The 24,028-nt window shown below is 41.9% G+C and overlaps 1 long non-coding RNA gene across 2 annotated transcripts; it reads right to left on the bottom strand.

The window, feature by feature from the left end:
• Nucleotides 1–17,116: 17,116 nt before the first annotated feature.
• Nucleotides 17,117–21,521, bottom strand: LOC137860464 (uncharacterized). 2 transcript variants are annotated; one of them, XR_011098929.1, is made up of 3 exons: nucleotides 21,384–21,521; nucleotides 18,102–18,185; nucleotides 17,117–17,253 (listed from the first exon to the last, which is right to left on the bottom strand). It is a non-coding gene; the product is annotated as an uncharacterized lncRNA (long non-coding RNA). The 2 variants fall into 2 exon arrangements; XR_011098928.1 differs by having other exon boundaries at nucleotides 18,102–18,211; nucleotides 21,384–21,512.
• Nucleotides 21,522–24,028: the final 2,507 nt, after the last annotated feature.

The following is a 24,028-nucleotide window of genomic DNA, read 5'->3' as shown; positions in this document are numbered from 1 at the left end:
CTCTGTTCACCCCTAGTGTGTATTTCAAATAGTCATTCAGGTAAATGCAGACAATTATGCATTGTCAGCTCTTCATCTGTCCTCACAGAAGTGATGGTCCTCAGCCAGACAAATCTGTCAACCACTTGGAAGAATAAGAAGAAGGGGAGTATGAAGAACGATCCGTAGGGATCGTTCTGTACCAAATGGTAAAGAGACCACCTACCTATCTTGGTTCTACCAAATCCAGCATCTGCGGTGGTGGCTGGGTTGCTCAGGAGGAGCACTTAGATGTATTGCATCATTCTAGCAGCCAGCCAGAAGGGGGAGATGACAGCTAGGATGTTAAAACTTGGAGGGCCAAATGGGTCTTGTAACTCCACTAATCACACCTAGTGAGAAGACTTTTTACTGCCCACGTCAATTGCTAGGACACAAAGTAGACTTAGAAGTGAAGTATGAGCACAAATAAGGAGTGACAACCCTGGAAATCTCTGGGTGATCACAAGGAAGTCAGTTTGGGAGAACCTGAAGTCCTGCCTTCCCCCAGGAGAAGCTGGGGAAGGTGGCTAGGTGGAGTAGTTTGCAAAGAAGGGGGCTGTGTGTTGTACAAACACCCAGTACTATGCTCACTTGTTCGTTGGTAGGTGGTGGATCCAATGGTTATGATATCAGCTGTCTGTACTCCTATGAAAACAAATTTCTGTTTCCATCCAGGCTACATATTATTTCTGTATTCAGCATGGTGTAAGGAAGTAAAATGTCAAGTGTGTTTAATCCATTCATGCTAGGTAGGAGAACCTCTGCAGTTCAGTGAAAATATTGGCCATACATGAACTGTCTTGTGCCTGGCAAGTGCTGTTTCCTCTTCTTGCTGACATTTTGGATTATTTATTGACTATTTTAGAGCTCATTCTTTTTCAGCTGAGACTTTCTGTGTTACTCTGATAAAATCATACTGTTTGATAATGAAGTTGGAAAGGAAAACTAACCTAACATGGGACTTATCTAATGCTGAAAGTGGTTATTTGTAAACAGATGCCACTACTAAGTGCTTAAATTAGATAATAAATGGTACCTATCTCATGAATGCCATTCACTCCATTTAGTCTGGTGTGCAGTCTGGGATTTTTTTTCTGCTTTTAGGATGTTTTAGGAATGCAATTTGCTTGTGAATTGTGCACAACTGTCACTGGTTCAATACAGGCTTATAGGGATTAGCTCTTTTCTAGAGGGTCCCAGGTGGATTTTTTTTATTAACCTTTTGGGTAATAAACATTTATCTAATTTTTACAGCAGCATTTAACACTATCTATTTATGGCCAAATATCTGTATATCCATTACGTGAGCTGAAAATGCACCTGCTTCGGAATAAAAGCTCTCTAGAGAACTCACAGCAGGCACCGATAATTGTAAACAAAACAAAACAAGAGCCCATAAAATAAAAATAAGAGTACTACCTTGAGTATCATGTCTTACAGAATGACGGCTTTGAACAAAAATGCAATTATTATCATAGCATGTCTATTAAAAAAATAAAAATAAAACATTGGTGGGGGAGAAAAGAGTGATTGAGTTAGTGTGAAATCGAGATGGATGCTTGCATGTCCAAGCCTCAATGACTGTATCTGGGACATCGTGTGTACATCAGTTGAAAACATGATGTTCTGCATGTGTGTAATATTGATCTATTAGACTCATCTATCGTTTGCCTTGTTGCTTATAAATTTATAGACCTCCAATCTGCGTTGAATGCTCTTTATGAAGAAGTAATAAAAGAGGCCAGTGGTGGAAGCAGCCCTGGTGAATTCCATATCTGCTGCAGTCTTTACTCCCAAAGAGCCTACAGAATCAATGTAGGTCTTAAGAGTAAGGATGACAAATGAAAAGAGGGAAATGGGTCAGGATACTACCTATCATTCAAAAAAACATCTCCTTATGCTATGTGTTGTGAGTACAGCTAACCCAGAAGAGAGAGGGTACGTGACAGAAATAAGCAGTAGTGTTTTCAGAGGAACAGATTTTGAGCATATGTTGATTTCATTGTCATCTTTCTTAAAGGTAAGCATATGCTTACGAGCCTTGATGAATCACAGTTGTAGTAATAGAAATAGCTATCACCATTAAAAATGATTTTTTTTAAAAGGGGAAAAAATGTGAGCTTCGATCTCAGGGGTATAATAATAGTCTTCTTACAGTTCTGTTGGACCATTCATTGAAAGTTTTGTCTGAACTTGAAGCTAGTTTAATCTCACAAGTTCAGAGCTTGGTTTCTCCTTAGTAATTAATTGCTGAACTGCTAATACGGTACAGGTACACTGCACGTTAGGACAAGATAATATCTTCACATTCTGGAGGTACACAATTTGTGTTTCCCATGTTTTCCAAAAGTTACAGGCATTTGGTTGCCTGGAAAGACTTCACCAGAGCAGTGTGACAAGAGGCGTACAATGCATGATGTTATGAGGCAAGCTGAAATTTTACCATTTTAGGTGAAAAGCCATGCATATTTATTTCTATTGAATCAAGTATTTTGGCACCATACACGTTAACAATGCAATAGTCACCCTTTCTAGCTGTGTAAACCTCATACCTAAGAGGTAGAAGTAGGGGTCAAAGAAATTACATCATTGCAGCGTGAGAGAAAGAAGCACTCTTTTCACTGGGCTGATCAAATTAATTATGCTAAATAGCTGAAAACAGAGAGAAATGAAACAGAATTAGCCCTTCAAATGATGCTTAAGGCAAAGCCAGAAACGAGACCACTTCAGAGTGGTCCAGTGATATTTACAAATCGGGATCTCATTCTGTTCCCTCTGGCTCTGGCTGACACCAAATTCAGTTCTTGGTACAGGTTTCTGTCGCAGAACCACAGCATGGAGGAGCACGGGGTGGAAGCTGGGAAGTTCTGGGATGTTGTTACCACTGCACATGCAGGGCAGGATCTTCTTGTTGTTGTTTGCTTGTTTGTTTGTTCTTGTTAAGAGAATTTTCAGCAATTATTAATAACGTATTTCAATTTGTCATTTACGTAATGTAATTTTCTCTTTTGTAAGTGGAAACAAAGTGCTCCCAAGAAGTCTTGTGTACAAATGGAAATAGGTAGATGTGAGTTGATCCAAATTTCTGTAGCACGTACACCTGTGCAGCCCAGAAGAAGCAACTGAATTGAATAAATGTAACGGGGAAACAGAAAAATACTGCTGTGAGTCTTCATGTGTATCAAAGTAAATGATAACTATGTTTATCTCCAACACTGAATCCATTTACAAGGTGATTTTGATCTAGCTTAATTTACTGAGTAGCCTTCCTGCTGCTGCAGTGCTTTGAGAATTAATTAGTGCTCAATTATCAATATAAAAGGGATTTGATAACACCAATATGTATATGTATGTTTTGGTTAAAATGTTTGTCCTGTTGACATTAGTAGTCATTTCTTTCCTTAACAGAGTTAACAACATAATCAAGGAACCAGATGCACCCACATTTTGTAGAAGGTAGCTTCTAAGTAGTCCAAACTTTTGACAAAATCTCAAGTAAAAATAAAATGCAAGATGCTGCACAGCCAAGGAGCAGCATGCGAGCATTGGCTTTGGTTTGGGGGTTACATTTTGCTTTGTTTATTGAGTGATACAAAACACAAATTTCTGTTGCAGAAGGCGGTACTCTTATCTTCTTCATATCAGCAGTGGACCTAAGTCTTCATCTCCTGTCTTTATCAGTCAGGAAATGCATGAGTAAGAAGTACAGACTGAAGCATAAAGTGTTCCCAATAGCTCTCATAATTCAGTGAAGGTCACTGCTTTTGTACTCAACCAGAAAAGATTTAGCATGAGAAATTAAACAATGACTGCACTGAAGGTTAAAACTATTGCACTAAAAATTATTCCAGTGTATTAGGAATAATAAATGTATATAAGGTTTGTAAGAGCCTTTTTATCCAAAATCCCATATATCTCTTTACATATAGGTTATTATTCCCACTTTGGAAGTAGTTAACCATAAGTTCGAAAGCAGTTTCACTGGTTTGATCATGTAGTGTATCTACAGAAGAAAGAACACAAAACTGTTCTGTTTCCTGAAATCTGACTGTGCATTAACCACTACACAACACTGGGTAAATGAAAGGCCTTAAAAAGGCCTTAAAAGCTCTTTCTCTAGTGGGAAATTAGCACCTTTATTAACGAAGAGTACTGTAGTACTGTTATTAGGAAGTGTTCTTGTGACAAGATGAAATGCTTCTCCTGGTGGAACTACTTAGTCAGCAAGGTGCTTAAGGTTATAGGATGGCAGGGGGTTCTCTGCAAATAATCTACAGATAAATCTCTGAGGAGTTGTACATTACCTAATGGGGTATTCTGCATACTGGAAATGAAATCCACTAAAAAGACTAAAAGTAAGGAGGGCTGTCTGTACTAGTGGGACTCGAGTTACGCTTCTTCCTACGAAAAAAACTTTTACGTGAGGTTCTTAATCGCTTATCTGAAGCACGTAATTTTAAATTTGAATGGTTTGGAATAGTCTGAAACATAAGTAACTCTTCCAATTCAACTTAAGGAAATATGAAGTAATGAGTTTGAGGGGAACATAATTGAGAGAAAGGGTTTTACTATTAACTCTTCTTTGTTAGAGAGCCATGAACAAGAGAAAGATATGGTAATGATTTGAAATAAGCCCTCTGAAGTCATTAAATAGTTTTAAATAGCAATAACAAAACTTTCGGAACAAGTAAAAGTTTCCATGTTAGCTACCTCATTTATTAAACCAAGAAATGCTATGGTAAACAAACCTATGGGACAAAAGGTTACTTCTCTGGGGGCATTCTGTGATACATTAACACTAGAAATCCAAGCTTCAGACAATAAAAGAAGCTCCTGAGCTCTGTTACAGCATACAGAGGACACAAGGCTTCAGAAGTAAATTGTGTGCATATTAGGAAAAGGAAAACATGGGAATAAAGCTTGTAACCAGGCTTCAGCAGCCCAGGAATTATGACACTGTTGCTTTTGTGCTTTCACTAGCCTAGCTTCCTAATGATTTAGGTGTATCAGAAACAGGATTGTGGCTTTGGTTTCTCTGTTGTAGTCACCAACATGGTGAGATAACACAGATGTCTAAAATCATGCACGTGTATCCTGAATGAGACCTGCAGTGTGTGCTTTCCTTGCAGGCGCTTTGATAGGAAGGCAGAGCAGTGTCAGCAGGAGATGTGCTTCAGGTTATTCACTAATGTAAGAACTTCTGAACTTGAGCCCAGAACTGAACTCATTTCTGGTTTTAATAGCCAGTGGTCTAATAATAATTAATTGAAGTCAAATTGTAGAAAAATGGTTGAAAGGTTCTTGGATTCGTGTTACCTGCAAGAGTCCCCTTTCTCATGAAAAGACTCCTGGAGTGCTTGCAGGGTCTGTCCCTGACTTGCTGTCTGTGTTACTACCTCACTGCACAGGATGGGCTCTATAAACATGTGTTAAGTCAAACCACCTTGAAACCAGAAGCAACAAACATGTTTGTTTTCATCACGTGTAACCACGAAGATCTGCCTTACATTACGTTGTATTTAAGATCACTGCTTTTGCACATGTCATAAAGTGAGCCCTGAGAAGACATCAAATTCATTATGTTCTCCTCGCACCTATGTAACCCTTTCTCTTTCCTCAGGCTAGCCCTTTCCTTTAAGAACTTCGAGAGGTTTATCTTTTATTTTATTTATTTTTCTTGTTGTGAAGACTGAAACCAGCTGTTAGCCTTCTCTAAGACTGTCAACATGAGCCTTAAAGATAAGGACAGTGACCATTGCTATCTTGCAAGGTGTTTAAAGAAATTTGATATCCTCACAAGGAAATAGTTTGCCTTGCCCATAAATATTTTTCTCTGTTAAGAAATGCTTCGGATAGGTTATGTTTTGGTATTACCAGGTGTATGAAATCCTGGTGTTCTAGGAAAATATCAGGCTAAGAACCACAGAACAAAATGAATATGCAATGGGATTACTTAAATTTTAGTAGATGAAGAATTGGAGAAATTTAATAGGTGAAGACATGAAAGGCTTTGTGGGCCGCAGGTGTCCTTCAAGGCTGAACCTTCAGAACAAGTCAGTGTTGTTATTCCATCAGTACAGCATAACTGGGAAACTGATCTTTCCAAAAGGTGGGCATCACCAGTAAAGAAAGAACAAATGAAGCAGCATAATTTTAAAAAGAAAATCTACTCTTCAATTTGGGGTCTTCAGCATCTTCGAAACTTTCCAAGTATTGAACAAGGACATCACAAAGCGGAGTGAGCAGGTGACAGAGTGGCACCTGGAAATCCAGGTTAAGAAATTCGAAGTAATGCATGTGGAGGGAGACCGAACTGCTGCCCAGAATGACTGCGTCTCACTGACCCATTATCGCTCTGAAATGAGACACTTGGAACTGCTGTGGATGCTTCTGGGTGGCTGTCCACTTGTGGTGCAAGCTGATAAAATAACATTAGGAACTGAGGGAGCCCAGAAACTCCTTTGGGTTGTTGTACCCAGTGTGGGTTCTAATCTGAATGTGTTGAACTGTTTTCCCTCCAACTGCTTGAGTGTTTTTTAAGAGCTGGGCTGTCAAAAGCCTCAGTGCAATTCAGGGGTGACTTTAACGTGGTGCCAGTGGACAGCAGGCAGAGCTGTCAGCTTGCAGTGGTGCCACTGCAATTACAGCTAAATCCTCTTAATAACACAAATAAATAGGTACCTGTAAAATTATTTGAATCAAATCCGAACAGAAACAGAAGCTTTACTTGAGAATGAATAGGAGTAATTCTGTCTTTTCTGAGGGTTAAAAATGTTTGGCTAACTTCTGCTGCCATATTAGTTCTAATTTGCTTTGGCATTTCCAGGGCCAGCACTAAAGCAGCAGTGGCAAATATAAGTGAATTGCTCTGAAAAAGGTTTTTGCCATTGCAGTTTTGGTCTACTTAGAAGTCACAGAAGGAAAGCTGTTTCTCATTGTGTTTCTGCCTTTTTTTTTTTTTAATATATAATCCTTCTTGGGTGTCTGGTCAGACCAACCTTCTGAACTGATTCAGCCTACACCTGCATTTAGAAATGTCAAATCACAACTGAAAGAGGAAGAAGCAGTCATTTTTCCCTTTCCCATTCACAGCTGCCAAGCGACTGTTTTAGCACCTGCACGAATTAGCATACTCGGCTCCAGCCGAGCTCTGACTCCCGGACATCTCCAAGGCTCTTATTACTGGCTGTAGCCGAAATTACCATTGGCTCCAGGAATACCAGCTCTTCTTGCCGTATCTGGATTTCCTTTGTGTCTCATCCAACCGGAGCAAGCACATGTTCTTAGCTGGTGAAAATTGATCCGAATACATGGAAGCCAGTAATGTTTTGCCGATTTACATCTAGTAAGGATCTGACCTGTCTTTGAACCCCTGACAGGCCTGCGCTGTTGGCTTTCTTCCAGCTCATATCTCTTTTACAGTACAGTCAGGTGAAGCTTTTCCAACCTTTACTCCTGTAGCAGACATGTTGCAAGGTGTGCTGCCTTTCCACCAGGGCATAATATCGTTTGTTTTTTGTGAGTGGGATGGGCTCATGGCAAACTTACTTCTACACAAGTTTGAGTCACTTTGCTCTTCAGCAAACCAAATCTTATGCAAAACATCCGTCATATCCCTGCCCCACTAAAGCAAGCAGCATACATTTCTGGTCACCACGGTTTTCAGTTTTGGTAAATACATACCTGTGTTGCTGCTGCTATGTAGTGAATTAGTTCATGGGGATAAATCCTGAGTGTGTGAATGCTTCAGCAGCACCATGCTTCTGTTCAGAGGTCATTGTCAAAAGCCCAGTTAAGTTAGTGAGAGCAGATACAGACCAAACCTTTCACAGTTTTTATTATTATTGTTATTATTATTATTATTAGTTATTATTATTATTAATTATAATAATAATAATAATAGGAAATGATTTCTTTCAATTGAAGAGAGTTTACACAAATACACTTTGCACAGAAACACTCCTGATAGTTTTGCATGGTTCTAGAAGTCATTTTGTAAGGCACATTGGCCAGCAAAGTTAAAGCACTCAGCTGCCTCTCTTTCTCTTGCACGAACCAAGCTGTTGGTGGGCTCCTGTCAGGTGTCAGCACCAACAAACAGCCTCTGGGGGTCCCAAGGCACCAGTGCACCCGCCGGACCATGAACCTCCCCTTTCACATGCTCAGCACTGAAGTGGTTATTCCTTATCAAGCAGAGCATGCTGCAGATAATCTCAGCAGCTTTGTTGGTTGTGTTTCTCTTCCTTTGCCATGTAGCTATAATTTACTATCTCTTTTCTTATAAAGTGGAGTAAATAAGAACAGATACTTTACCAAAAAAAATAAAATAGCTGTTTAAAGTTAGAAAAATGTTAGTATATACTAATAGCTAATATAATGCGTATTGATTTTTTGTTATATCATTTTTATGAAAGTAGCTGGAAAAGTTGTGTACCTGACATAGAGTAGAAACCCATTTCTTTTGCTACTTTTTGAGAAAATTCAATTACATTAAGCTGTCAGGTTTTTTTAGTTTTTCATCATTGCTTATGGGAAAAAAAAAAAAATCTTTTTACTGGGAACCTACAAAAATGCTGATGGAAAATTTACTTTGCTTTGTAGAAATAGTACCTTTGTATCATTTTGATCTGCTTAAACAACCTAAGGAATTTGTCTAGTATTTTGTGAAATTTTGTAGTGTTGCTCTAACTTCCTACAGTTTACTCTGAAGGGCATGACATTTATGTTGCTATATTCAGCCATATCGTAGAATACCTGACAAAAACACATGCAGAAGATGTCCCAGGTATTACTTGAAGAAGAGTGATTCCTATTCAGAGAGGAAGAGGGAGCAGAAGCGACGTCTTGCGAGGAGGGGTGGCAGTAAGGCCGTCTCTGTTGCCTGATGAGCCAAGGTGGCAAATTCGACAGAGAAAGATCTGCTGGGAGTCCAAGCCAACTTCTCCCAGCCATGGGGCACAAGGCTGCTCCTGTTGGAAGCAGTGCTGCTTTTTTCAAGGCTACAGGGCCTGGGGGAAGGGATCTTGGGCTTTTGTTAGCCCTCATCTCTCCTTTTCCTGCCAGCAGCCCTGGCCCCACTCCCATTTCAGTTGCAGCATTGTGAACGCTTCTGTGAGCTTTGTGGGGAAGCAGGAAAGAGGTGTTAATAATAAGGAGGCTAATTGTCACTCTACACCTCATCTGGCCTGGAAAGGACAGTTCAAAGAGACGCTCCTTACACAGAGCAAGCGGTTCAGAAGGCACGTGGTAGCATGCCCTCTAAATGGCAGGGTGCAGAAGGAGTGGTTGTGCAAAAGAGTATTTATATATCAGCTTGGATGTTTAAAGATGTTCCTACAACTAAGAGATAAAAAAAAAATAAAAAAAAACCTCAATGGTAATCTAACAAATGAATCACCTCCCCCCCCACCTCTCTGCCACCCCTTTTTTTTTTGCCCCTTGGAGGCATTTTCTGTGGTAGCCAGAGGAGCTGATGGAGCTGAAGGGTTTTAGAGTGGAGAAATGGCTTCAAACATTGCCCAAGTGGTGGCACTTCATGAGAAAGGGGATTCTCTTTCTCCAAAGCTCCTTTCATTGTAATTAAACTTATATTATGAAAGCACCTTCCACCTACACAACGTTCCCCTGTGACATCCATGATGAGGACTATGAGAGTGGAACTAGGATGAAAATCTGCTGGGGCTTCCCACTGTGCCTGGGGATGCGCGCAAGCACCACTTTTAATCTTCCAGCATCAGACACGACGTGTGCGATTCTGATCTCATTTATAGTACTACAAAATGGAGATTAATTCCATCTAAATCACACAGCCATGTCAAGTTTCGAAAGTGTACCTTTAAGAAGCATATGGCAGAACAAAATGTATTAAAGTCATCAATATTTATGGAGCAGGTAGAATGCATATTAGACAGGCTAGATGCCATCTGTCAAAATAATCTTGATTCCAACTTGCTATCCAAAATGATGAAGACTAATTCTAGGGCCAGCTCCTTAAGTCAGGTTAAAAGACAACATATTACTGTGCCAACAAAAGTGAGGTTATCGCGCAAACGAATACGAAAGAATATCCTTATGTATTGAGTCACTGTCAATTCCAGACATGTACCAGAAATCTCCGACTCTGAACACATCATGGAGTAGCCTCTAGGCACAATTGTCAAAGTAATTCTGTCCTTCAGACCGAACCGCTAGCTGTTAAGCAGTATCCCAGGCAAATAATGCCCAAAGTAAATTAATTAACAACGTGGTATCACATTTTCTAAACCATCCATTACAAAAGTGGACCATACAAACACACAGATAGAATAGATTATCTTAGGTAAGGAACAGTCTGAAGTTTTCCCCTTTCTAGATTAATTCCAGAAAGTGTTGCTATTTAAATATTTACAGTCTAATCCTGCATCAGCTTATGTTAATAAAACTGTCATTAAACCTAGAGGAAGAAATTTCAGGCCCTGGAAGGTAAGTTTATTTTAATCCTGTTACACAGGACTGTTTAATGTTCTTCACAGAAATCCTTAAAATGAGGCAAAAGTGACTCGTTTTTCAGATTTTTGAGGGCATTTTTGTTTCAAGCACACTGCCCTGAAGCTCTCCTCATGTTTGCCAATTTGGCTAGAATTCTGACTGAGCTTAGGGGAAAAAAATTAAATAAATAAAGGAAAAAAATAGTTACATTGTGGTTTACAGTTTTGACCCAAATAACGTTCACTTTGAAATTTTTGGTTTCATTCAAAACAAAAAGCAAGCAAACTTGGAGGAAAGGTGACAGAAGCAAGGGGAAGGCCTTCCCTTAATCATCATTAATAGAAGTGGGTGCTAAAATCCATTAATGCCTTCCCTCTTTTCAGTGTGTTGGTTTTTGTTTGTTTCTGAGTATCTCATTATGAATAGAAAGGTATTTGAAACACTGTTGGCTAAGCTGATGTCAGCTGCTGACGTTTTTCCCTCACTCTTAAGAAAATCCAAGCACAGACACCTCCATTTATTTAGGAAAGCTTTAAAATGCCAAGAAATGGCAAGAATTGGCAATGTTCTGTAGCCAATGGACACTTCATTAGCAAGTTGTTAATAAGTAACATCCAGCCAAAGCCCCCTAAAATCAAAGGGAAATCTTCCCTTTGCACTTCAAACTATTAAAATACAAGCCAGTAGTAGAAAATCATCCCCAATTATTATATTTTTTTCCTAAGAAATGCTTATATCCACCATGTTACTAAATACGGCCTGCCTGATCAGGGGTATTTTCCCCCAAGTGGATTCCCTGAGTGTGTTGTTTGTCATGGCAGATGTCCACAGAATGTTTTCTTTTGCTGATTAATACCTTCATTAAATACTCTTTAAATTTTAAAGATGAAAGCAATTCTTTAGTGTTCGCTTCTCCTGCTACTGGCTCCGTGCTTCGGCAGGGACGCAAATGGGCGGTGTCTTGCTGGCTGCACAGAGGAACTTGCAAACTTTTCATTTTTACTTCAAGGCTTTATTCCCTTACCAGGGTGCTACACTGGGGTATGATGTGTAGTAAGGATTGTTTGTTTTCCCAAAAGGTGTTTAGGGAATAGTAGAAAATGGTACAACTTGGTGTTCCAGCTCATAGCTGACAGAAAAAAAAAAAAAAGAAAAAAAAAAAAAGAGGATATGGTAGCTGAAAGTGGAGCATATTTGATCTGCAGAAGTACAGGGTTGTGTTCTGATTTTGATTCTTGAAGTTATTAAAACCCTTCCTGCAAAGTGCTAGGTGCCTTCAGGTATGCTTCTTCAACAGGAATTGATGTTGCTGAGCTCCATCTATCACCCAGACCTAGCATACAAATGTTCAAGGAAGACTACGTCTAATCTCTTACATGATTGTGCAAAATTGCTTAACCACTTCAAAGAAGCATGGGCATCCACTCTGGGAAAGACATTGGAAAAGAGCTTTCAAACACAAAATGCTGCCTTCCAGGTGATTTAGTCATGGGAACGCGTCACTGAATGTATGTTTCCCTTATGCCTCCAAAATCAAAACAATGGGGCCATTATCAAAGAGAGATTAGAACCATTTTCCTTATTAACTTGGCTTATTAGAGGATATTTAGCTGTCTATTCATCTTTCCTTCTTCTTCATTTAATCAAAGCATTTTTCGAAATCCATTTTTGATCCTTATTAAAAATAAAACATCTTCCAAGGGTCAGGAGAAAGATTTTAATTATTTTATTAAGAAAAAAAAAATAAACTCAAATAATGGTTGGAAGAAATAAGGGGAAGAGAATTCTGAAAGAAACTTATTTCTTCCCACTAACTTCAGTACTCGCACAAGGGTAATATTTCTCCCGCACCCCATTCCTGCTGTAGTCACTGTTTGAATGTTTTGTAGTAGCTGAAATAATGTCAGCGTTCTCTTATTTGGTTTTCAGACAAAGTAGTTTGATTGCTTGTGTATGTTAAACTCTCAAAGTGCAATGAAAAATATCTTCAGCAGGAGTTTTGGTGGTTGTTTTGGGGCTTTTTGGTGATTTGGTAATTCTTACTTAGGGCTGAAACCACTGTGAAAATTGCCTTATTTCAATGAAATTCTGCCCCATTTTTCATGATTTGTTTAGTCTGACATTGCTTCTCCGCTGTGGGTGAGGAATACTTGATAAAGTTGGAGGAGCATGGCTTTGAAATACCCAGCTGCTGTTGTCCTTTACAGACCTTTGACTTTTGGGGGGGCCACCTAAACCTGTTGTCAGAGCATGAAGGGGGTGTTAGGGCTACTGCAGCCCTAAAGAACCCCAGCCAATCTTCCCCAGGTGCTCGCAGTGCTCTTCCCCTCACCTGCCTCTGATCAGGAACAGATTGCACTCACACAGCCGGGCTTATTTTAAATACCCGAAATCTTTATGAGCTATTAATTACTAAGAGTCTGGCTTGCTGATGTGCATCACACACCATCCAAATCACCTGCAGCCTCCTCTGTAGCTTCACTGAGAGGCGTGCTGAAGCGTGGCCAACCCCCAGGTGAGCAGAAGGGGTAAAGCACCCAGGAGCAGGGGTCAGCCTTCAGAGCAGGGTGGGATTGCCTCTGCAGCATCCCCACCTCGCTCACAGCCACGGGGCATTACAAAGACAAACTGGGGCTGGCAGGGAGGGCAAAGACTGATGACCTGTGGTGTGTGCTGCCTGCAGTCTGGGCTCCGATGCTGTGTGGGCAGGGAGGAGGCAGGCAGAGCAGCCTGACCATGTTTTCTGCAGCATTTTGCTTTTGCCCAGAGCACAGAAAAGTCTGAATGCATCCCCCAGCCCTCACAAAGGTGATGCTGGGTATGAATGTTTAACGTGATCCTTGTGGGACTGCAGGACTCTTGTTCTGTGTGAAATTCTTGGAGCCAGAGACATGCTGGTACTGTAAGCACTGGCATAGGCAGCCTGTTTGACCACAAAGGGATGAGTGAGTACTGAGCAGGGGCAAGGCAAGGCCTTAAAGCTTTTTTTTTACTTACTAGACGTTTGGGGTTTCTTTTAACTGCCTTCTCACACCTTGATTAGATCTGTAAAACCACTTAATTTAGTGATTTTTAAAATAATAAAGCCAGTAAAAGGCTAAGCCTCTTCCTTTTCATCAACAAGTGGCGTGTAGTTTGTAGCTTTGGAGAACCACACGTAATGGTGTAGTAGCGATGTGCCCAGGTGTGACTGGAGGTGTTGCTGTTTGCATACAGGCAGGCTACAGAGCTCCAAGAGCTCCAATTCACTCACAAGTGAATTTCTTTATCCAAGTCAACATAATGCCCTGAAAATCAGAGCTTGTGCAAAAGTGCTGACACCAAGGCAGGGCACTCATGCTGCTGCTACACGGATTCAGCTGTGCTTCAGCCAAGAGCACCTGGAGAGCTGTGTCTGGGCACTGCCACCAGGTTTTAGCTCCAGGGTGCTAATGCTGTGTGCTGAGAAGGTTTAGCATAGGTTTTGTGATTACACTGCTCTGAGCAGTGCTTCCACAGCAGAATCAGCCTGGGTGCAAACAAACAACAAACAGTCAGTATTTCTGAGCAGGAGATCCTGGTAAAACATTGCCCGTATTGATTTGTATTTTAATGCATAGAAATCCCCTCTCGTTCGTTGTTAATTGCAGGAAGCTGGCTATGGCTGCCAAAACCACAGCACCGATACTTTAAAGCCGAAAGTAACTGAGCAAATAGATGTTTACAATAACCTACATATTGGAAAAAGTGGGTAGTAAGTTAACGTTTTCCAATTCTATGTTTAGTTGTGTAAAATTAACAAATCCCCTCACTAAAACCCACAAAAAATCAACTTCAGGGGCTAAATTTGACTTGGGTGCAAATCCAAAGCATCTCTCACACGCCAATCCTTTTATACAGGTATAACTGATGTCTAATTTTGTCTCCTTTTGGAGTCACAACCTTGTATCCATAGAGATGGAAGTGGAATTGGGACTTTATCCTTTTAATAGCAAAGCTTTTTTATTTGCTACTAAGCATGCAAGCTACCTGTGGGTGTCTTAATGTGGAGGGGCAGTGTGCAGGGGAGGAAAAAAAAAACGGATTGAGAGGAATCTGAATCTGGAAAGCAAGTTCTAGCAAATATAAGCAAGGATTTTACCAAATGTGGTCATCAATGACCTTTTTTAAAAATAAATAAATGAAACTTGTAGCATCTGGAGAACCCTGTGGCATGGGGTCCCACTGCTTGCTTCCTCAAGCAGTTTTGTTTGCAGCGTGTAGTTCTCCTCTTTGTTTGAACTCTGTGAGCTGTGCTGGTGAAACAAAATGTGGCACAAGCTGAGATGTTTCTTCTTCCCAGACGTCAGTCAGTCTGGACCTTTGCTCCTTGGCACATTGGGATTCCTGCTGGAAAATCGGTACAAATCCAGACTGGGAGCAGTCTCTCTGCTCTTAAAAGAGCAGACTGTGGTTCCCCCCATCACCCACAAAAGCACATAGGAGGATTGTATCTTCCTTATGTTCTTCCTGGTGATCCTCCAAGATGCTTGGTGTTTTCTGTAGGCCCTTGTTCAGAGTGGGGATTTAAAACCTGCAGTTTAGAGAGAAAGATTACTATTTGCCATTAAACGTACCATATATTTTGAACTGACCTATTGGCCCTTGTGAGTTAAATAGCTGCTAGATAATAGTTAGAAAAAGAAAGAATGTGAAAGAATGTCTGTCTTTCAGTTGTCTTCTTTCCTCAGATATTTTTGGTGTAGTTCTGTTTTCATCCCAGTAACCCAGGATTTTTGCATAAAGAACAGAAGCTGCAGCAATAACAATTGTGCTGGAAACATTCTTGGTCTGATGGGTAGTGCCAAAAAGCTACTGCTGGAAGTCTTGAAGAGAGTTGATTTAAATGATTTATACACAATCTCCTGCCCTTATTTATTTTTTTTAAACTTCACATAAGCCCTGAAGAAAGTTTCTTATGAGTATAAGGTACATACAATAGCATATCCCTTGCTTATGTGTAAATGTGTTGGATATTCAGCGTGCTGGGTGGTCTGAGTAATAGGAGGAGTACATGAGACAGCACAGAAGACCCAGCACTTGCTTGCTAGAGCATATGGTGTTTCTGGTCTCTGGTATACATATCTGTGTCCATATTATTAGAGCTACAGAATGCAGCAAGTCGTTCAGCATATGCTGGTGCTTATGACGTCTTCCAGTGGTTAGAGACGGTACAGTCAGCTACAGAAAGCGTAATCCTCTGTCTCATAAAGAGAGGGAGATTTTTTATGCTTAGTGAGCTTTGAATCTTCCATTTCAAGTGGTAGCTGCTCTATCACCTGTGTGCATGCAGCAACTGAACCCGTAGGGAACATACACAGTAAATACTTGGTGTTGGGAAATCATGATAAGACATGGATGTGGTCTTCAGGCTTCAAAGTTGCGTAATTGTTGCCTGTAGCCTGTCAATTACAACGCAGTAACTGACAAATGAGAAAGCTTTTAACAGTGTTTGCATAGTGGGGGAACCAAACAGACCAATTTTGCAATTTGTGACTGCTTAATTACGTGTTTGAAGGCCAGGTCCGCTGCAGATAGCAATACAGGTTTCATTATGTCCCACAGGTTTAACAGTCTTTTAAAAGGTTTTATAGCATCAAAAGTACACGTAACATTTTGTTAATTGCTGGACACGATACATTGCATTCTGCTCTGTGCATGTTCTCAGCTGGCCCAAGCACAGTGAACTTCAGGGCTGTGTTGGAGGGTATCTGGGGAGCAGACAGGCTCCGGCCCCAGTTGCTCCCAGTGCATCTCCCAGCAGGTCCCTGTCCAGCAGCACGTGTCCTCTGTCAGCAGCTGGGCCTGCTGCAGCTGGCAGGAGGCGTTTCTGTCTCATCCCGGCTGCGGGCTGCTGTCCCTGTCCGCTGTCCCTGCCGGGATTTCAGAGGGTACAGGAGGGAGCAGGGCAAGGTGGCTTTGCTTAGGCTGCTGTGGTGGTCAGAGGGGACCAAAAGTGCCATCTCAACGCAGATTTTCTTTCCTCTCCTCTCCAGAGTCAATTGACAGCCAGTTGCTGTTCCATCCTTTATCCCCTTTTTTGTTCCAGGGAGGAAAAAATAAAAGTGGAAAAGGAGCAGGAGGCTGAAAGCACGGTAATTAAAGAAGGATGTCTGCAGAGGACTTGTCATTGTGCTTGGCCTCTGCCTTTAGCACTTTGTGCACTGCTGCCATCCGAAAACCAGGCTAACTTCTGGATGTTTGTTCATTACGTCTGTTGCCCTGTTTTATTGCTTGCTCCTACACATAGCAGTAGGTGCCTAAATGTCAGATTTGTGGGGCAGATTCATTGTAGAAAGAAGCAGGCAGCAAGAAACACAATAACTAAAGAAGTTACTGTGTGCCATGACCGCCAGGTTGGAAAATACTGCTTTACAAAGTAATTCCTGAGAGGTGCTGGACACCAGCCTCGGGATTTCCCTGTGCTGGAGTTGGTAGCTGGGCTGTGCATACCGGGCTGTGACCCTCCGGTGGTTGGCGTCACGCAGCTCAGAGGTTGGGCTGGGACAGGAAAAGGGCAGGAGAGGGAAATCTGGAGGAGTTTACGGGGAAGGCTGGGGAAGATGCAGGCAAAGCTTTTCTCACTGCCACGGTGGCATCTGGTGACCCAAATGCTTACTGTCACAGGAGTGTCGCCGGGTACTGCTGGGGAGTAGTTGCTGGCTGCGATGCCGTCCAGTTAACTCTTGGAGCGCTTGTGTTGGCTGGGGGCTGGGAGCAGAGATCTTTTTCCTCGTGTTCCTGTTTCTTTTAGAGTTGCAGTACATGAGGAGAGAAAGAGATTAAATCAAATTTAGTCCCGCAGCTAATGCAAATTGCAGGTTATGTACAGAAACGCGCAAAGCTGACTGCGATGCTGAAGCAATATGCTGACTAAAGCATAAGGAGCGCTCCTGTATGATGTACAGCACGTGCCAAGTGCAAAATGGTTAAGTAGCAACCTGCAGAAATTCGATTTTAAGTTACCAGAAAGAAAATCTTTCTTACTGGTCCTGAAACTAGAGGAAAATTTCCAATAGTAACCACTGAGACAGTTTTTACAGTGGAATTTAAAAAAAATAAAATGAAATAACATTTGCCAGTCTACAAATCCTGGGGCTCTGGATGTTTTTTCCTTCCTGAAGACGGCTTCCAGCTCTGGACTGCTCTGCAGGTGATCACATCTGCCCCGAGCAGAACAAGCAGCGTTTGGCTTCCAGCCCGTGGTCCATCTCTGGGGCAGGCAGCCACCAAGGGGAGTTAATCAAATGGGCATTTGATTAACAGCACCACCAGGCTGCTGTAGTGATAATGCCCAGGTCCAGGGAGCTCCCCCAGCCCTCTGCTTCCTTGTACTCATCACATCTCACAGCCTCTGCTCCCAAAATGCTGGAAGAATCATTGAGAAAGGACCCGGTGTCCTTCTCAGAGAGCAATCTCCCAGGCTGCACTTACTGTAAGCTGTTGTTTGCTGTAAAATGCTCCACTACTCTTTGCAGAGCTGAGCATAGTGAAAATGAGCAATAATGAGGAGTGATACAGATGATCTTCCTTCAAATTTATCAGTTCCTTTAAATTTTGATACAAAACTTCTTGTCTTTAACTCTTATTCTTACCTGGGAGAGGGGCAGAAGTTTTGAGGGTTTTGAGGGTGGTGGTGCTGGTGTTTTTCTTTGTTTTTCATTCCCCGTCATTCTTTGCTGAGAGAGAAGGACAAAGGAGAAAACTGACAGAAAAGAATATTAGTCTGCAGCTTGTAAAGAGGGCAAGGACGTTGCAAGCAATAGAGATTAAAAAGGGAAAAGAAAAAGAAAAAAACTATAAAGAAGTACTTGACAGTGTGTCCTCCTGCATTTTCTGGAGTATGCTGCTCAAGCTAAAACAAACAAAAACAAAGAGAAAAGAAACACCAGGACAAGAGGTAATGGGTGCTCTGCTGTTTGCTTTTAATATGAGCATGGCTTTTGCTCCCACTACACCCAGTGATGCTTTTATCATTCAAAACACACCTCACTGAGCTACTGGAAAACCAAGTGTAGTGGGTAGTATGCCTCTGAGGTTATGGTGTACGTGGAAGATGTAAGCTCAAAATATTTTTACAATCAGTGACAATACTGCCTGCTAATTCATTATTACCCCATGTGTCTTATTCTTAGTCATAAATATTTTGTTTCTTAATGTTGAAAGCAGCTCAGCCTTGGAGGCTAAGTTTTGTGCAACTGGCTTAGCTGTTGTTGCTCTGACGTTTATTTCAGATGCACTATGTGTAGTCTGCAAAATCAATAAGTAAAACATAGAAACTTGGTTGGAGATCGGTGTGTGTATTTTCCGATTTTTCATACAGGAAGCAGAGGGCTAATTTAAAAATCATGCAGCTAATTCGCAGAAGGGAGAGGGAGAAATTAGGTTTCGCTCCGTAAGCCTTGTTTTCAGGGACTGAAAAGCAAGGTCCAGGTTCAATGCATCATTCTTGAAGCACCGAACAAAATCCGTCTTTGTTCTTTAGTGAAACTTATCTGGAGAGGAGCTGCACTGCTTCCTGTGAAATACAGCCCTGCAGATGTGCTTTGCTGGTCGTCCCTCTGCTTCTGCTTCCTTTGGTCAAGTAGTCAAGAATAGGCACTTTGTGCTGGAGTGAAAACGATGCTGCCTCCCCCGTTTGCCCTCTGCCGAGCCTGAGCCCTGCTCACCAAAGGGCCGTGCCTTCCTGCCAGGTACCCCGGTGTTTGTTTATTTGTAAGGGGTAACGGGAGATCCCTCGGCGAAACCAAAGCTCCCTCCTTCAAGCCTTGGCAAAGAGGCAGCAGGTTCCCAAGCAAGTGCAGACAAACCTGAACTGATGCTGGAAGTACACGAACGTAGGCAACATGCAAAGGGAGGTGATGGCCCCGATAGTTTCGCTCTATGGAGCATATGGTCGGAGTTCAGGAGGAAGCTGGTCCCGCTTTTAATGGGTCAGATGTAAGAAGGTGAATTGTAGGAAATTAAGGCTTTAAGTGGCTGAGTTATAAAGCAGAATAGAAATTGATTTTGTAATAGTCCCTTGCATACTCCAAATATCCTTAAGTGCTTCGTGTTTTAAATAGAGCAGAGTAAATGCATAGCAAAATGAATTGCCTATTATGCACCAAATAGTTGATTTGTTACTAAATCTTAGAAAAGGACGGGTTTTACCAGTATCTTTTCTGTAGGTAGTTATTCAGCATAAAAATCATATGAAAATTTCCAGAAACCCCATCCACATTCATGGCCCTATTGTGTTAGGTGCAGTGTAAGTAGTTAGTAAGATCCCTACCCCAAATAATATGAGCTGCTGGAAGGCAGGGCTGAGAAGTGATGCAGTGCAGGAAGGGGAAGACAAGGGGATGTGTGCTAAGGAGAGGATGGGACGTGCAGATATCCCATCCCTTCATTTCCCAGGAACATATTCCTGGCTCATATTTGTGGAGTGACATTTTTTGATAAGTATTGTCTGGGTTAATCCCCTGTGGAATAATCTTTTGGATTATCCACCGGAGCCCAGGTCTTCCAGCAGAAGCACGGAGAAGCTCGAGCTAACGCTGCTTCCCTTTAGGAAGGCGATCGCTATATCCTCAGGTGAAGCAGTTACTAGAAGGGACCTGATTCTGTTTTTAGTTTGTTTGTGTGTTTTGTTTTGTTTTGTTTTTAGGCTACAGTGAGGTGCTCTAGGCAAAACAATCCCCACTCCTGACTGAGAGTGAATATAAGCATGGAGGTGCCGCTAGGCATCTCTGCAAAAGCAGAGCAAGGGGCAAAGCAGCTCACTCTGGAAGGTGTTCAAATCCTGCATCTCTGGGAGCCTGACTCAGTATGAGCTGTACACAAACTTCTGAATAAAAGACTGTGGCTGTGTGTTTGTGTGAAAACAAATATATACAGTGTGCCACGTATTGGGCTTTTTCCCATCCTTTGATGAACGGTTCTCCCCTTGCTTCCTACTGCTCCTACTTGTACTGTTGCAGTTCTCACTGCTTCCCTTTCAAGAGCCAGGATTTGCCCTGTTAATGGAAAGTGCCTGCAATTTGTAGGCTTTGCTTCTTTTCATATAAAGATAGTGCTGTGCCATTCACTTGTTCTGAGTCCTCATGTTACGGTGACAAAAGCTCTACTCCGGGTAAGCACCTAGAAGCAAGACTCTCTGACCCATCTGTAGGCAAATATTTGGCAAAACTGAGTGACAAAGAGGGTTTCAGCCAAGTATGGCTGAGGATTTGGGGGAAGAAAAGAGGGGAAAGGAAGCGTGGTCCCCACTGACTCGTACACAGCTGACTGACAGGTTCAGCTCTTGTATACTGAGGCCTAAGATTATTTTTTTTTTTTAATTATTACTGGAGCAACATTTTGTGTAAACATTTACACATGGATATATTTATAGCTCTTTGCATTTTGTGCAGGCTTCCTTGGTATCTGCCTATCTACAGAGAGTTGGAAAAATTTCATCCAGTGAAAAATAAACCCGTGCCGTGACGGGTTTTGCATCACTTCAGGATGGTTGGGGACACTGCAGCATCCTGGCTCGAGGTGGGAAGCAGGGAAGGTTGTGCAGGGGGGAGAGCACATCCCATACAAGCTCCAGCACTGTCCCCAGGTATCTGATGTGGTCCCTGCTCAGCTGGGCATCGGGTTCCTTGCTGCTGGGCTGTGAGAAATCTGGGCTCTCTGACATGGGAATACTGCACTGGTCTGATTTTGACCCAGAGTCTCAGCAGAAAGCCAACGAGGAATGGATTCCCCATTTTACTTCCTGGTGTGAGCAGTATTTTTACCCCCTGTATCCCTTCTCAGCAAACAGTTTTCTATTCTTGCTCGAACACAACGAGCTATTCTTGAGCAACTTCGCCGGTTTGCCAAGAATAGGGCTTGAAATATGCTCTTACCTCATACACGTGGCTGTTTGTCTGTATTACCTCATGCAAACAAGAACACTTCTTTCTTCTGCTTCTTATTGATCACAGCAGGTGACTTACACTGAAGGAGGAAACACCTGATTTATTAGTCCTCAGTCCCCCTTCCCGGGAAACAGCATCTGAAATAAATCGAATAAAGGGGCAGAGAATGTACTCAGACCCGGGCACAATTGTTTGTGTCTCATCCTTACGATAAGAAAAAAATTCTAAAGAAAATCTAAAGTGTCATTAGTGTGATGCTATAAATAAGCAAAATGCTGCACAGATAAGAGTGTACCACATTTTCAATTCTGGAAATGGCTTGCAAGCCATTAGGTGCAGGTTAAGATACAGAACCACAGATTTAGAAAGGGGGAAGGAAAGAAAAATTAGTGCTGAGGAGCAGGAGAATGCAATCACTGGCTCTGATTTCCAGGCTCTCCAGCCTGAGATGAACCAATTCCTTCAAGAAAAGCTGGGAGCCATCACTGTTATTTGGTGAGACGTTTTGTCTTGTTCATCTCTCTCAAAATCAGCCCCAAGGAAGCAGAAGCTGACCCCAGCTGTCTGCTGGGGCTTTTCCCAAGATGGGAGAGCCCCAGTGGCAAACCTGAGTCCTCTCCCTCTTTCCCTACAAAGCATCCAACAGTGGCAAGGTAGGAAGGTGAAGGACTAGACTGTCCTGCATTCAGCATTGCAGCACTGATGCATAATGTCTTTGGAGCCAGCTATGCACAAGAAAGGCACCTTCTGCATCTCAGGAGTCGGGGAGGTGCAGCAGGACGTGGCCGAGCTTCTCCGTCCCCCTCCCACCCCCTGCACACAACCATCGAAATGACTTGCTCTCGCTGGGATGTCTGCAGCCCCATTGATAAGACAGCAAGCACCTCCTGGAGTGAGAACTTGTTCCAGCCATTTGGTTTAAGAGCTGAATGGTAGAGGTCAGAAGACATGTTTTTCATTCATTTAAAAGAAAAAAAAAAAAAAAAAGCTGCTTTCATTGCTTTCCACTGTCATCCTCTGGAGCCTTGAGGGCCGTGTGTGTGTCACACCCTTACTTTGTTGGTCTTGCATTTATAGACTCTGTTTTTCACTCCCAGAGATTTATTGTCCCAGTGAAGAAACAGTCTGGATATGCCTCTGAAGTGGAAATGTAGCCATGTATTTGCTAAGAACAAGTTTGTGGTTTACCAGAATATTTCTGTTTCCTTCTGAGGTTTCCAGCTAATGAAGGGGAATTTATCCAGTACATTTATTGACATTAAAATAAGAGTTGCAGTCCATAAATAATCCCATTGTTGTTTTAGCTTGCAGTTTAAAACATTTTGTCAGCAGCATTGTCGTCTGCTGTGACTCAGCTTTGTGTTTTTCCTCGCAGTACCAGAGCAGCTCGCTGGTAACGCAGATGCACATTCCAGCCATTCCTACTGAGTAGGCTTCAAAGCCTGCTTTGAAACCATTCCTCAGCTTTTCAGCACTGAGCACGGCTGATCCACGGCACAGAGTCAAGTTCACAGTCATTCCCTACTTTATGAAGGTAAAAGCATAGCGCCCCAAATGATTTCTGTGTTCCTGTGAACTCCTGCCACTTCAGAGCTGGCAGAAGGCCTGTGAGGGACAGGTGACGTGGGGGCATAAGGGCCACCACCTCTGTTTCACCTGCAGGCATACAGGGGGCATAGCCAGAAGGGTTGTGATTAGGCTGAACACAGGGTGCAAATTATTTGTTAGTGACTCCTGTAAAGGAGCCTTTGAGGACTGAATGTGCCTTCCCCTTAATGATGGATTCCCATCAGAGAATTTCTGTATAGTCTCCTCTTTGCTAGCAGTGCACCATATTTTGAATTAAATTTGATTTTCTAAATCTGAAGTAATACATTTCCATTAGTTCTAGACTCATGAAAAACTGTTTGATTAGCTGAAACTTCTTCTTTATGGGACTATTTATTTTTGATGAGCTACGACTCCTGTGGATATTTTTCGAAAGAGATTAGAAAAAAAAGGGGGGGACCTCACAAAGACAGACAAGTGCTGCAGACTTAATATCTGAAATTCCTTTACATGACCAGTAAACAGATTTAAAAAAAAAAAAAAAAAAAAAAAGGATCTTATAGTGATGTCTTTTGAATAAACTATGTTCAGAGATTTGCCTTCCAGGATGTGATGCTCAGTGGCATGGATTACACAAGAGCGTACATTAATCTTAGCATCACTGAAGTGTTATCCTGCTGTAAGATGTTCAGTAATCCGAAGCCACTTTAATGCATTATATCAGGTTCACTTGTAAAATTTGCTTCCATGCAGCTCGGTCCTTCCCCACAGTTTTCCAGGTGTGCTGTTCAGCCTGCTGGCTGCCATTCAGCCCTATTGTAAGAGGACAAGCCTGACACCTCAAGAGGTGAAGCGAAGGAATAGGCAGGTATTTAAATAGACATGGGAACCAGCAAACAAGGGTGGTTTTAATAGTAGTAGCATTTTAATCTCATTCTCTAAACTGAAGAGGATTTACTTGTTCACAGACTAAAATTGCAAAGTAATGTGTGGAGCTGTTGTTAGTACTGAGGGCACTGGAAATCCATGAGATTCAGTATATTTATTGTTTTAATTGTTCATATTTCCTCTGCTTTGAGGGATTT

This window comes from Anas acuta, chromosome 8 (genome assembly GCF_963932015.1).
Source record: "Anas acuta chromosome 8, bAnaAcu1.1, whole genome shotgun sequence".
Lineage (NCBI taxonomy): Eukaryota > Metazoa > Chordata > Aves > Anseriformes > Anatidae > Anas > Anas acuta.
The sequence above is the reverse complement of the archived record's forward strand: the minus strand, read 5'-3'. Positions and strand labels throughout refer to the sequence as shown.